The sequence below is a fragment of the Arvicola amphibius genome, chromosome 3, assembly GCF_903992535.2.
Source record: "Arvicola amphibius chromosome 3, mArvAmp1.2, whole genome shotgun sequence".
NCBI classification, from domain to species: Eukaryota; Metazoa; Chordata; class Mammalia; order Rodentia; family Cricetidae; genus Arvicola; species Arvicola amphibius.
The window spans coordinates 29,123,522-29,138,337 of NC_052049.1; the positions used below are offsets into that span (position 1 = coordinate 29,123,522).

Here is a 14,816-nt window from a genome sequence, read left to right on the forward strand (position 1 = left end):
TAGTGGGGATGAGGTAGAGAGCAGAAGTGCCCAGCCCAGAGTCTTATGTGTCATTTCTTTTGTGTATTTGTTCAAATAGGGACTCATGGGGGCAAAGGGATGGCATGACTTTGTTTTTAAAAGAATTTCATTTTAAACTAGACTGTATTCAGACCATTCTTTGGGCCAAGACCATTAGTAGTGAGAAGAGGAAAACTTGTTGAATCACAAAGACCAGTTGAGTGTATAAATATTGCAGCAATTAGAGGTAAGATTCTGATGTTTCAAGCTAATTGCTTCTTGACCCCTCTAAGACGTAATAGATGCTAAGTGTGGAGTTCGAGAGACAGTCATGTGGAAAAGATGACCAGAACGGACTGTGACCTCAATAACTAGGTAGTAGTTACTGTCCATTGAAAGGGTGGCTGCAATAGCCGTGATCGGAGCATAGCCAGGGAGAAGGAACCAGACTGATGCTTTGAATATAATTGGTGTTGAGATGCCCATAAGAAATCTATCTAACAATGGCTTATTGTTAGCCTGGCGAACTGTGGACAGATGAAGGTTTGGGAGTTGAAGAGGATCCATCCATCATGGTGGGGAAGGTGGGCTCCAGAAGAGCAGAGCATCTGGTCAGACTGTGCCCACAGTCAGGAAGCAGAGAGAGGAGAGCGCTGGTGCTCAGTTCCTTTTCTCCTTTTTCTTCAGCCCGAGCTCTTAGCCCTTGGAATGATGCTGCCCATCTCAGTTAACCCAATCTAGAAAGTCTCTCACAAGATGCCAGAGGTTTGTCTCCCAGATGATGCTAGACCCTGTCAAGCTATATCCCAACCTGTTTCTTTAATATCATACATAAGCCAGTGTGCCTTTGCCTATGCTCTCTATGAATAATGATGCTTCTATCGAACACAGAGTGTCATGTAAAGAAATCCACTTCCAAGTCTCACAGGATGGAGGCTGCAGCCGAAGCCAGGGCAACATGAGGACAAGCCTCCTTTGTTTAAGGATGACCCTGAAATCACCTTGGAGCACGATCAGAACATAGAAAATCGAGTTTTCTCTGGGCTTGGAGAGAAGAGGAGAGAGCACAGATAGGAGATAGGGTGGTGCTGCCGGAATCCAAAGTGTATTCACTGATGGTCACCTCAGACAGAGTGAAGTCTGCGTGTGAGGCCTGCCTGGTCTCCATTCCCATCAGTACTGCCCTTTCAGCCAGCTTGGCACACACAGACCACCCGGCAGGCATGAATTTCGCTTGACCTCATGGTTTCCTTTCTCAGGTTTCTCTATGTGGGCAACTCCCCCTTTAAGAGTCCCAGAGTCAGTGAGCAGTGAGTGCCACCACTGCTAAGTCAAAGCACAGAAACGGGAAACATGGAAGGATTGGGGGAATCTTAGCGAAAGCCTGCTTGTGAAACAGAACTGGTTCAAGGCCACTAGGCATCCCACCCCCTACTCCTGATTGGAACAGCAATGAAACATCATTTCCAGAAACTTCCCCTCTTTCTGTATTCTAGAACCATAACGTAGCCGAGACACAACTGAGGCTCCTGGGAAGGATGCAAAGGAAAAAAGTTTCCAATTGTATGATTCCTTTGGTACTGTGTTCCTAGGTTTTCACCCCACCCATCACCTTAATGTGGATTGGGTATTTTGTTCTTTTGCAGTGCTTAACTGTTTAACTGTGACTTTGGGTCTGAAAGCAATGTGAAAAAGGGAGAGGAGAGAGAGAGAGGGGAGGGGGGCACCCTTTGTAAGCCGAAACTGTAAGAAGGTTATAGATAAACGGGGTTATAACAAGCTGTCAGTACAAAGTAAACAGCAGAAAGATCGCATGACCAGTCCTGCAGATAGGAGGGAGGCAGCCCCACAGCCCTGGGCTGGACTTTTGTACTTTTGTACTCTGCCTAGAGAAGTGAGTGGTAACTGGCCGTGTGTTGCTTCGTGAAAATACTGATGTACTACTCTGACTTTGGAAAGTGTTTTGACAACCTCTGTCTTGGTTAACTTTTCCAACAAAATGGAAATGTGTCTGGTAGATGAACTGTACCCAGCAGTGGGTAGTTAAAACTCGTGCACTTAGTCCTCCTCTGGACTCTAGATAGCCCTTTGCAAATGTGCACGCATTCTCCTTAAGTTGTCTACAGTGTATTTTTTAACCTCTCGGATAGGGAAGGTCCTTATTACTGTGTCCCAGCGAGCAGGAGCGTGAAATTAGGGGCCAACTGACTCAACACACTTTCCAAAGTGTCTTCTTCCGGTACCTGCAGGAGATGCACTCCTCTGCGAGTATTCTTTGAATGTATAGCCTCAACTTGGGGACTGCTAGGTCCTGCCTTCTTTCGGAGAACCCCCGTAGGTGGAGAGGAGGGAAGTCTCCCGCAACTACCAATATTTTCCTCTAGGAGGAGCCCCTGCCGCCCAGCGGAGAGTGACACGCACCAACTCCTAACTCTTTGCCAGAAAGCTTCATCCCAGCCCCGCGGAATGAGTAGCGGGGGCGGCGCTCGACCTCCCCGCAGCGGGTCCGGAGACGGTCGCTCTCAACTCCCGCAGCAGGTCGCTTGGGCAGCCTGTAACCGGGCAGCGGCGGCCCCTCGCTGATCCCAAGGCCAGACGCCTTTTCCCACCCCTCCCCTCCCTCCCTCTCCTCTCCCCTCCTCCCTTCCCGTTTCACCCCGCCCCCTTCCTCCTCCCCAAGCCTGACAGCCCACGAGCTGCCAAGCAGGGCGCAGCCATGGGAAGAGGAGGCGGTCTAGGGAGCGGCGGCACCGGCAGAGGCGGCTGCTACAGCGGCGGTGGCGGCGGCGACGGCTGCTGCTGAGCCCCGGCGGCCGCGGGGACCCCAGGCTGGGGTCACGCGGGCCTGAGGCCTCGGCACCGGCGGCCCCCACGCGGACGCGAACCCGCGCTCTATCTCCTGAGGCGCAGCTCTAAGGTACTGGAGGGGGACTTCTGGGTAGTCCAGCTCCTATTTCCCGCACTTCGTGCCAGGAGACCTGGGTGTAAACCTGGGCATGCCAACTGCTTATGAAAATGGGATCACTTTTACGTATTTGCCCGGATAATTTTTTCATGAGTTTGAGGTGGACTGTATTCCCCTTCTCAAAAGTTGTTTTTGCTGATGGGTTGGTGTAACCCGATCCATGGATCCATGTCCTGAAGTAAGTGTGTGTGTGTGTGTGTGTGTGTGTATGTGTGTGTGTAGTTGTTCTTGGTGCTGTGTGAAGCTGAAAGTTGATGGGGGCGACAAGGAATTGGGCGAACCATACCCACCTGGCGCCTGCTCCCACCAGGGTGTGAGGTGTGAGGTGCAAGGAGGGGTTTCCTCCTAAGACAGTTTTGCTACTCTTAAAAGTTTCGTGAATGTATTTGCTTGTCATCGTCAGCCTGTCAAGCTGGGGCAGGAACTGTACAGGCGGCTGGAGCTGTCTGAAGCTGTTCCCCGGGTGGAGAGACCAGAGGGACTCCAGAGGGTGGGCTGTGAGCGCGCGACCCCTGCAGCGGGCCGCCTTTGCAAGATTGTGCAGGCTGCAAGCTGCACGCTGGCAGCAGAGGAGCTGGGGTCAGTAGAGTCACGTCACCGCCACCAGTCTCCATGAACTGGGGTGGGTGGAAATTGTGGCAAGCCCAACTGTCCCAGCTCTGGACACACTCGTGGTTATGAAATCAACCGGGCTCAAAGTTCTGATAGAACTGCAGAGTCGTGAGCGCTAAGAGGGTGAGCGGGGTAGGTGCCTGTCTGAAGAGGGTGGAAGGGGGACTGGCTACCTGCAGTGGGTTCAGGACAGGGCTGCAGGGCTAGTCACTTGTGGGTGCATGGGAAAAACTATTTCTGGGCAAGGACTTTATATATAGCACCGGGAAGTACGTCTGCAGGGCTCCGGATTCTGGCTCTGGTGTGTGTGCTGGAGTATGCAGTATGCATGCGTGTGCTGCGTGTGTATGGGCGCGTGTGGGGGAGTGCCCTGGGAGGTGTGTTGGCCTCCTCAGCCAGAATGTGGAGAAGGAGAAAGAAACCATAGAGATGCAGCTTGCTCTTGGTACCTCCAGGAGATCTTGGAGGGACAGAGAAAGGTAGTGGGAAGCAAGAGGGCTGGGAAGAGGAAGCAGCTCCTGAATGGGAATACATTTCCTGGACTTTAAAACCCTCTAAATCACCTGCTTTGGAAGGTCTGAAGACTAGAAATGGTTTCTGGAGCTGTCGGGAAAGCTGAGTGGGACAGCATTGGAGCTCATAGGAGATTCATGCACATGTGTTACTTACAGAACTGGAAGAAGAGGGCAGATTCACTGTGGATCTGCGTGTCTCCCAGCGTGCAGCTGTTTGCTCCCAGGGGATAAGCAGTCTTAGGAGTGTTTACCTCTCAACTCCAGGGGCTGTGGTTGAGACAGCGCTTATCTCTTCCTGCAGAAATTGGATGTGTACTAGCAACTGGTGCTCCAAGCTGCTTTTCTATAAGGATCAATCGAGGTGTGTCTTTATTCTTGAGATGACAGTTACTGAAATATTTCCGCAGCCTAAAATGTTACTCAGAAATGAAATAAAATAAGAAAACAGAGTATTGGACATATATATATATATATATGTATATATATATATACATCCAGTCTCTCATTTTCCCTCCAGATAGACCTCTGGATGCGCTGCAAGAGTGCATGTTAGCAAAGAGACCCTTGGCAAATAATATTTGTTGCTTAAAAAGCCCAAGCCAGCTTTCATCACCTTCTTCCACCCTTATGAACTTTTGGTTTCACATTAGTCTAGAGAAAATTGGTAAACCAACAGTCAATGACACTTCTGTTTCTTTGGGGAGCAAATAGATCACAATGAAATTATAGCTTTGGTCTCCTGAATACCACGGGAAGCCAGTGCTTACTGAGCAGAAGTGTGAGATGAAAGTCTGAAAAGGCAGCGATAAAGCGAAGGCATTAGGGCATGGTTTTTTTTTTTTTTTCAAAGTGAGCCTAACTTCTCCCAGTAAATATTTGCTCTAGTCGGGGTCTGCGGCTGTGTTTTTGATTATTAGTTTTTAAACAGTAGACTACACCCCATAAACCACTTTCCAATGGACACAACAGGCCTTGACTGTGCTATCTCTGGCGCCTGTCTTTACAGATGTTTACGGTGCTTGGTAACCTATGGGACTGTCACGTGGAGTGTCTTGTTAGCTCAGGACATAATGTTTATAGCACACTGTAATAAATGAAGCTACAGTTGCAGCCTGCTTCTGCCAAGCGCATGAAACACCCCCTTGTGGAAACAAATCTTGACGTCGGTCCAACTTGGCCAGCCTTTTTGGCTATCTGCTAGTAAGCATTGTTAATGTACAGATAAATCTGAGCGATACAGGAGGAATGTGGAACAGCAGACTGTTTAGCTTAGAAAAAGGCATGGGCTCTATTTGTGAAACTCTGCTAACCTGAGGATTAAGCATTTTTTTTTTTTGCTCTTTCCACCAGCAGATGCCGTGATTTGGAGGGCCATTTGCTTTGCACTCAGTCTAAGCCAAAGACCGAGAAGTGATACGTGATTGCTCCTAAGGACTAAATTTTTAAACGTTAATAATAGAAATACTTCTGCTTTTTGGAGTGTGGCTACACAAACTTAGACTTTTTCTCTGTACAAAGGAAGGCTGGGTGTAGCACAGAAAGACCACCTAGCATGCATAAGGCCCTAGGATCAATCTGCAGCACGAGATGGGGGTAGCTACCCTAACATAATGATGACCTGAATTATATTAGCACGTAACTCTTCAGTTGGTGAGAACTGGGGCTTGATAAGAATGTAGTCAAGCCCTCAGCCCGTTGTATAAGCAGAGAAGAAGGTTCTGATTAGAAAGTCATTTTTTCCCCATCTGGAACAGCCATAGTGACAATATTAGAAGAAGTAATTTAGCTGCTCAGCTTAGTGACTATTTAACAGGTAACTTTATGTAATGTGTGAATCTCCACTTCAATATCTAGTCTATTCAGTATCTCATTTATCCTGGAAATAATGAATTGAAACCTCACTTTCTTACTCAGCAGTCTAGAACTTTCTTTGAAGAATATAAGAAAATTCAGCCTTGTGCGAAGTCAACTTATTTAAAAAGAAAAACCTGCTTGCTTATACTTAAATTGAATATTTAAATTGAATAATTAAAGATTATACTAATCTTTCCTGTTGTCTCATAGAAATCTTTGTATATTTGAAAGTCCTCTGTTCTTTGTTCCTAAATTCTTTTTGCCTGTTCTAGGGGGTCTTTCTTAGCCACCATTGCACCTTATATTTCTCTGCCATGAACAATATGCCTTGAGTTCTCCATTCTCTCTGCCCCTAACTAATACATATTGCTTAAAACACAAATAAGGAATTCTTGGTTCTTTATCTGTAAAGACAACTTAATGTTAATGGTGTTTTTAGTTGCCTCATTACACTATTGGCTAATCTCAAACCTGTAAGGAAAATAACAGCATGTTCTTTTCAGATTACTATGTATCTACAGTCAATGTTGTAACAGTTCCGTGTGTTTTTTTCAAGGCTGAACTTGCTATAAATCCTTACAAAGTGCAATAGTGGAGATAAACATAATTTTATATGCTATGTAGATAGTGCCTTAGCTTTTTTCTCCCGATTAAAGAATGCCTACCAAGAAAATTACAGGACTAGAATTTTCTAAAGATAAGCAAGGTACAGCTACGTGTTGCAGACAGGTTCCGACTATGATGTATTTCTTTCACGGACCTTATTGTATCTGCTTTTGTGAGGATGAGTCATAGTGGCAATCAAACATTTATTGAAGGCTTGTTTTACCCCAGTCCCAGAGTGTGTGCCATCTGGCCTCAAATGAGGTGAAAGTACATGAGACAGAAATGCTTCCTTTGGCAGCTGGGATTTGAGATGCAAGTAGAGGACTTGACTAAATCAACAACCTGCTTTTTACTCAGGAGGTAAATGGCTTGCTAATGTCACAGGCAATTCTAAGTGCTCAGTTCCCATTAGAAGGTATAGCCCAGCACCCGTTTGAAATTAGGTCCCCATATCCTGCAGCATGTCTAGCTGGGATGTAGAATAATGTTTTGCTACTCATGATTTATGAGGCCTAAACTACTGTGATGAGAGATAGGAAAGTTGGCTTGCATGTGGAAAGGGTGTGGTTAAAAAAGCAAACCCTTTAGGGCTCATTGACTGGGACTTTACCACTTATATGCTGATCAGTTCCCCTGGAACTTAATATTTTCTTCTAAGAAAACAATAACGCCTACCTTGTACTTCCACACAAGGTCTGCAGCAGCTACGTCTTGTGAAGTCAACACCTACTTGCTGTGATTGGTTTGATGTCTGGGGCTTCTTAAACAAATTGTGAATTCTCCTTGCTCCCTGCTCAGAATTGGCCACAAGGGTATTTATGGGGCTTGCTCATGGTGCATGATAAGGCTGTCGGTTTTTTTTAGATTAATATGATTCTGATACCAGGGAATTACATTTATCAGGTTATAAAAATGCTGAAACATACACAAAGCTTTATCTATATGGTTGGGTCCAAGTTAAAAGGGCATCACGGCAAGAAGTTTGTGATGTTGGAGGTCCTTCTGTATATGGGTTGATTTTATTGGTTGATGAATAAAGAAGCTACTTTGGCCAATGGCAGGGCAGAATAAAGCCAGGCGGAAAGTGATATAGAGAGAGTAGGCAGAGTCAAGGAGACGCCATGTAGCTGCTGATGGAGACATATGCCAGAACCTGGTAGGCCACAGCCTCGTGGTGATACATAGATCAGTAGAAATGGGTTAAGATGTAGAAGTTACTTAATAAGAAGCCTGAGCGAATGGACCAAACAGTGTTGTAATTAATACAGTTTCTGTGTGATTATTTGGGCCTGGGAGGCTGGGAAACCAACACGCAGTCTCTGTTGACAAGATTGTATGTATGTTAGGAACACAGCAGAGGTGGTACGAAATTGCTTGAAAAGAAAAAGCCCATTCCACATTGGAACATATGAAGATTTTTTTGCAAACTGAAGGTGTATTTTTTTTAACCTTCCAGGAGAAAACAACTTGCAGTGCTATACATACAAACTTCATACAATAATCACTTCGCTGTTTCTTCACTAGTTTTGAAAACAAAACAAATATTTTAAATAGTTTTTCATTCAAAAATCTTAAAAGAGACTTTTTTTTATTCCTCTCGTGTACAGAAGACTTATGATAATTCCTTGGTCCAAAGAAAAAAATCCTTATTATTTTGCTTCAAAAATGTGCTCATTAAGAATCATGTCCACATTTCCTTCCTAGTGTTATCACTGCAAGGAAAAGTCGAATGCAGTCATTGCAAGTAGAGTCATGAGCAGGCCTCTCCCTTGCTTGCAGCTTGTATGATACATGATCCATAAGCCTATCTGGATTTCGATGGTGGTGGAGAGAAACTCAAACTTCAATTTTGTTTTTTATTTGCTAGAAAGTCAACTTTGTTCTTGGGTAGCATGATGGCTCGGGATCTCTATATATCCTGTCAGTTGCCTTTTGGGACACCTTCAAATGATGTGCTTTTTAGCCTAGAAAACTCCAATTTGGCAAAATGAAGTGGTAAAGGATTTGTGAAGGATAAATTGTGAAAAGATCTCAGAAAATAAAGGCTCTTCAGTATCTTTTTTGCCACAACAACAGAGGAAAATGTCAGAAGCCCTGAGTAGGGTGATAATAGGTAAGAAAAATATGCCATGCTTATATTGAGCAAATAAGAATGATTAAAACAAGAAGCCAGACGATGAAGAGGAATGGCATATTAGCAGTGTAGTATCTGATCTCTCTTACAAATGTTGCCCAAGTGATATCTTAGTTTATGTGTGTGTTCACTAAATATTCTATTGATGGCTTTGCCTTAGTAGTAGGAAGAAATATTATACAATCAAAGGGTTAACAAGAGACTAGGGGAGAGTCTGGGGGCAAAGAGATGTAGACAACTGGCATCTAGGCATGTAATGCAATTTTGTTTGGGTTCCTTAGTTGAATCATGGCACTTGATAACAAGCATCCCAGAATGAATTCTGTCCAGCCTTTGAAACATCCAAAACTTGAAGCAATATGGAGGCACGACATGATTTCTTTACTAAAAAACTTTTTTGTGTATTTGGGTGTCTTGTTTGCATGTAAGTCTGTACATCACATGAGCAATTGATACTCAGAGAGACCAAAGAGCTAGTTACCTCTGAACTGGAGTTACAGCTACTTCATGTGGCTGTTGGGTCCTCTGGAAGAAGGCAAATGCTCTTAAATTGCTGAGACATCTCTTCAGCCTCTATTTAGGCATAGTTAGACTGGGTCTTCGTATACCCCCAACACAACCATGAAGTTTTAAGTTTAGTTGTGTGACATTGAACATTTCTGTGAGAATTACATCATCTGAAAAGTTCTTTTAAAAAATATTTGAGGAAAGATGGTGAATAAATAAGTCCTCTCCCACAGGATGCAAGTTTGTCCAAACCAGTGGAAATTTTTTGGTAATTCTGTGAAAAGTCAAAGACAGAACATGTATTTACTGAGTAACTAACATGTCCTTAGGAATATGATACACATTGGGAATATAAAAGAAGTATAATGCATTACTCTAAAGTAATGCAACATTCAAGATATGAATGCAAAATTAATAATGTATATGATGAGATTATGAATGTCTAATAACTGTTTTCAATGCAAAGTACTATTATAGAGCTGCAAACTATATAGTTTTTTTAAAGAGGGAGTATTTATTTGGGCTAAAGGATTTGAAGAAAGCCTCAATAAGCAAAGTAGCTTTTAAGGCAGGTCTTGCAATGTAGTAATTTCTTTTCATACATACAAAGGATTTAAGATGTTTCATTCTAGGAAGCTGGGAACTGAGGACCAGGAAGTGTACCCCAAAATCCCTATGGTTATTGGTAGCATATGATCAGGCAGGACTTTCTTATTTTTCACGTAAAATAAATTCTTTCTGTTTATTATCTGTTTATCTACAGATGCTGCATAAATACGCTCATCACTTGGATTGGGTATTGGGGAGGACACATTGAGCCCAGGGATTGTTAGAAGGATGGATAACTCCTGCATGGTGTTTCTGCATACTTCTATTTCCCAAATGTTATATAAACTCAATTTTAACATTTCTTCTCTATTCCAAGAGGCCCATTCATGGTGGTAATAGTAAGATTTCTCTTTAAGAATATGATATTAAGCAAACCTTACAAAGGAGCCCACCTCCACTTCCATTTTCCTGTCCCATGCTGATCTTAACTCCAGGTTTAATATAGCCTTGGGACTTTCAAGATTAAGGTCATGAACCAATCACTCTAAGCTCTGCCTCTATGCCAGGTAATGTAGAAAGCATTTGGAAATACATTTATAATAAGAACTTAAAAGAGTCACATGTCTTTAATTCAGGGTTACTGAATTTTTGGGAGACCAGGAATAATTCTATACATAAGCATTCTAAGTAAAGCTTCCTCACTTTACTTAAAGGTGGAAATAGAAGTCCCTACAATGGGCAAGTGACAGACTTACAACCAAATTCTATCTTTCTGCTAGGTTCTTTCTGTTATATTTTATTAACTCCTATAAACATAAAATATGAAAATGGAGTCTCTTTTCTTAGAGTGTTTTCTAATGTAAAAAACATATTTACTTTATGTCTAATACAGATTACTGAATGTCTGTGTGTGACACAGTCCATATGAAGATTGTCATACAGCTAATAGTAGGCCGTTCAAAGTGTTGCAAGACAAGAGGCCTGGTCTTGCCTGGTCTCTTCCTCTCCTCTTGCAAAGCCATAGCTATCTGGTCATAGGAGTTCCACCCTGATGATATTATCTAGTTCTAATCACCTCCCAAAGGTCTCATCTGTAAATACCATACTTGGATCAACCTTCTACCCTTTCAATACCTCATAGGGATTAAATTCCAACACATAAACCCTTAGGGGACACATTCTGGCTATAACAAACGTGTTTATCTATGCCATTCGTACGGGAGAGTGACAGTTGGGTCAGCTATCCAAGTGGATAGATGTGAACTGAGACACATGATATACTTGACCAACAGTTCTTTCCATTGGGAACACACGCAGATTTGCCATAAATTTCAGTTGGCAGATGTCCATGAGGTGTCAGCTATTGTGAAAGCCTAAAGATAGGTTGGTATTCTACACAAGACATGAAGTCACTTTGAAATCACAGAGATCTGGGTTCTTGAATTTGGATCTAGCCCTGCCTGTTTTTATTCATGAATCTGAGCAGGTTAAAAATCCTTTAGATTTCTCTGCAAAATGATGACCATGATACTTACTTCACAAAGCTTCTGTAATTTAAATGAAAGAAGCAGGGCCTGGCAGATATTGAACTCACCAGAGGAGGATGACTTCCTGCAATACCCTGTCGAGATGGCTGAAGATTGAAGACTTCAAATCTTCCCTGCAAAGTGCCCACTTGAAACTAATTATTGTGTGTGTGTGAGTGTTTTTAATTCTTCCTTCTTATCCAAGACAACTAAATTAGGACTTTAATGAGTTCTTGAAGTGCACATTTGTTCTGAACTATTGAAATCGCTCTCCTTCAAAAAGCACTACTCATTAAGATTAGCTTCTTGTGACATCTCAGTCACTGCTTAAGTTGTTGCTGTATTGCAAAAATACAGGGTTGTTTATCCTCATGATTCTTGGTGACTTGTGAAGCTTGGATCTAAAATCAATGCTAAAAGTCACTCTTGATTCGTGTATTTCTCAGGGAGATGTCTACCTGCCAGTGACAGGCGATTCCCCCCTTAGCCTGGGGTATTTTGGCAGCATTAAGGGATGATTGGAAGTTAGTTATGGTAAAGGGCATTCTTTACCATGTGGAATGCTTATGGTGATACAGGGTGAAGTACAGGAACCTGAAGAATCTACAACAATTTTAATTTTTGACATTGAAGAAATATTCCTACATGAACAAGTAGGTACGCAATTTCCCATTAAAAGGGCAACTTAAAATTGTTTATTAGAGTAATTGTCTAAAAAGGTAAACATAACACTCCTACAATTGTAAAAGGAACATGTAATAAGACACATATATTAATTAGTAAGTGAACGTGAAGAAGTAAATATTTCTGAGGAGAAAAATGAACCCTTTGTATAGTAAAGAAATACTGAAGTGAATTTGCTAAAACAGGTCTGTCCTGTTTTAGCAAAATGCAAAACATGGCTGATTTGCATTTATATGGATAAAAATCATTTTCAGACTCTATTTTTTCAATATTAGATTCTAACTCCTCACAGTTGTGAAATAGTCTAGTCAAAGATAGAAACCCAGGCCCTCTATAATACTGCACATTTTCATACTTACACAGCTTTTGGCTGTGGAAAATTTTAAGTGTAAAGTAGAGAGACTAACATTTGATTCCCGGGTGCTGATTAGTAAGCTTGAGCAATCATTAATATTATATCTTGTGTTTCCATAAGCTATGAATACTTTTGTATTCACCTTCAAAGAAAATGTCCCCTATTTTAAATACACATTTGCCAATACTTTGTGGGTAGAGCGACTATGTACTCTTCAAACCAACTGAGGCTTACTGGAAAGCAAGTTATGAGGCAGGAAGGATTTTAGCAAAGTCACAAAAGCATGGGTAGATCTTCACAAGGCTAGTTTTCTTGTCATTCAAACCACCTGTCTCCTCTACTGAAAATGCTTCCCAGAACCTAAGCAGAGTAACTTCTCCCAACTAGATTCAAGATTCAGTTTGGTCCTATTTAATTTTCTTGGCACTATTCTTCACGTATATTATCTTATTCATTAATTTGTTGTCAATTTAGAAAACAGATTTAGTATAACACCAACAGACAAGTTTCAGATGTCACCTAGTTTCCCATGCTTCCTTCCTGTTAACTGTGAGATGCTTGCATTATCTCTGATAGATGAGAAAAATGAGAGTCAGTTAAGCTTCTTGCCCAGTGACCCACAGTGAGTAACAGCTAAAGCTTAAACATCTTTGCTTTATTCTACTCTTAATATTATATTTAGTTATTTCCACTCTTCTCCATATGCTCAACCCCTAACCTTGGTGTATTTGTTCTAGAGATACTGTATTTTATAATTATATACTATCAAACTGCCGCAGGAAACTGAATTATGAGTCAGCCTTGAATTTGCAAATTATTTTTAACCTATGCTTGTAAAACTTAATTTTTTAAATATGCTGACATGCACATAAATTGACAACAAAGCTCTTTAGAAATTCAAACGTACTCCATTCACTATTAAGTAATGTTTTGACACAGACGGATAACAAAATTGAAAGCAAGCATCTCCAGGGCAGGATATGGATATTGTATTATAATTCAAAGAATTTTTTTCCCACGGTGTGTCCGAGTTCAAACAGTTGACTGTGTTTCGATCTTTCTATAGTTATTGGTTACTTCTTTCTTGAACTGTTACATGAAGGATGTACATTTTTCAATGAAATCTTTGAGTAATCTTTATGTTTGCACTACTCTAGCTAAAAGTTGCTCTCTGTTGGAACGTGGGCATGATATTCAGAGATGTGAGTTCTTGCAAATTACTTGAGCTTTGACTCTGGGGAGATAAACAATGTGCATATAGAGGCTAACCAACACCGAAATTCTTCTAACCTCTAATTCTAAATCGAGAAAAGAATGAGCTTTAAGGTTTTCTGTTTATTTTGTCTTGATTACAAGTTGCTGGAAGTCTAGAGTTAGTACCTAATAACATAAAATCTAAGCAAAACACAAATTATTGACCCAGGAAGATATCTAATTTCTAAGATACACATGGAAAATCATGCAAAATGCACTTTTTTCTTTCAAAGGGATAAATAGAGATTGAATAAGAGGTAGTCCTTTATGTATTTCAATAAATAAAACATTAAATATTTTAAAGGAAAAAAGCCATTGTCTTTCAGAACACATACATAAGATTACTTTTACTTACATGGCTACATTAAATTATCATTGTTTTCAACCATGACCTTTGATCCTTTGCATATGTAATTATGGGCAAAATCTACAAATGTAGGTTTGCAAACTGTACCCTATTAAGCCTCCTTAGGCACCATGTAATGTGCAAAGGACAGATGCAGCCTCACTGTTCCATATGCCTTCAGTCAGCAAAAGGCTGTGCATGGATTCTTTCTATACATAACACTTATTAGATCATTTAAGTAAGTGATACAAACTTTCTTCTTTTAAAAAAAATAAGGGCTGGGGAGACTCTATTTAGAAACCATGTGACACCCAAGCCTCTTGCTAATAGGGTAAAGGCTTTATATACACAAGAGTGACAGCCCAGAACATACATAAAATGCTGGTTGTGGGGCTAGGGAGATAGTTCAGCACTTAAGAGCACTGACTGCTTTTCCAGAGGACCTAGGTTCAATTTCCTAGCACCACACAACAGCTCATAACTGTCTGTAACTCTGTTTCCTGCCAATCTGAGCCCTCTTCTATCCTCTTTTTTGGCACATGTGTTAAACATACATGCAGGCACAATACCTGTACACATAAAATAATAAAAACTTATTTTTAGAAATGAATGTGCTCACATCTTTCTGTAACCATAGCACTCACAGAGTGAGATAGGAGACAGAAACAGGAGAACCACTCCAAAGTTTACAAACCAGTTAGCCTGGAGTATGCAATGCATGTAGAAGAGGCAAATATATATAATTTATAATATATATAATATATATAATTTATAATATATATAATACATATATTTATAATATATATAATATATATAATTTCCGTTTATTTATATAATTTTAAGTTTAAGCCTGGAGTGTATTTCATTTCGGGGGTAAGATGTTCTCTTTCATCATGTGTCTAGGAAGTA

At 41.3% G+C, this 14,816-nt stretch overlaps 1 protein-coding gene across 1 annotated transcript in view; it reads left to right on the forward strand.

Moving 5' to 3' along the window:
- The first annotated feature begins 2,694 nt into the window (after window positions 1-2,694).
- Window positions 2,695-14,816, forward strand: part of Ghr (growth hormone receptor) — a 249,325-nt gene continuing 237,203 nt past the window's right edge. The window contains exon 1 of the mRNA XM_038321119.1: window positions 2,695-2,917. The gene's annotated coding sequence lies outside the window, so the exon portion shown is untranslated. The remainder of the gene's footprint in view (window positions 2,918-14,816) is intronic.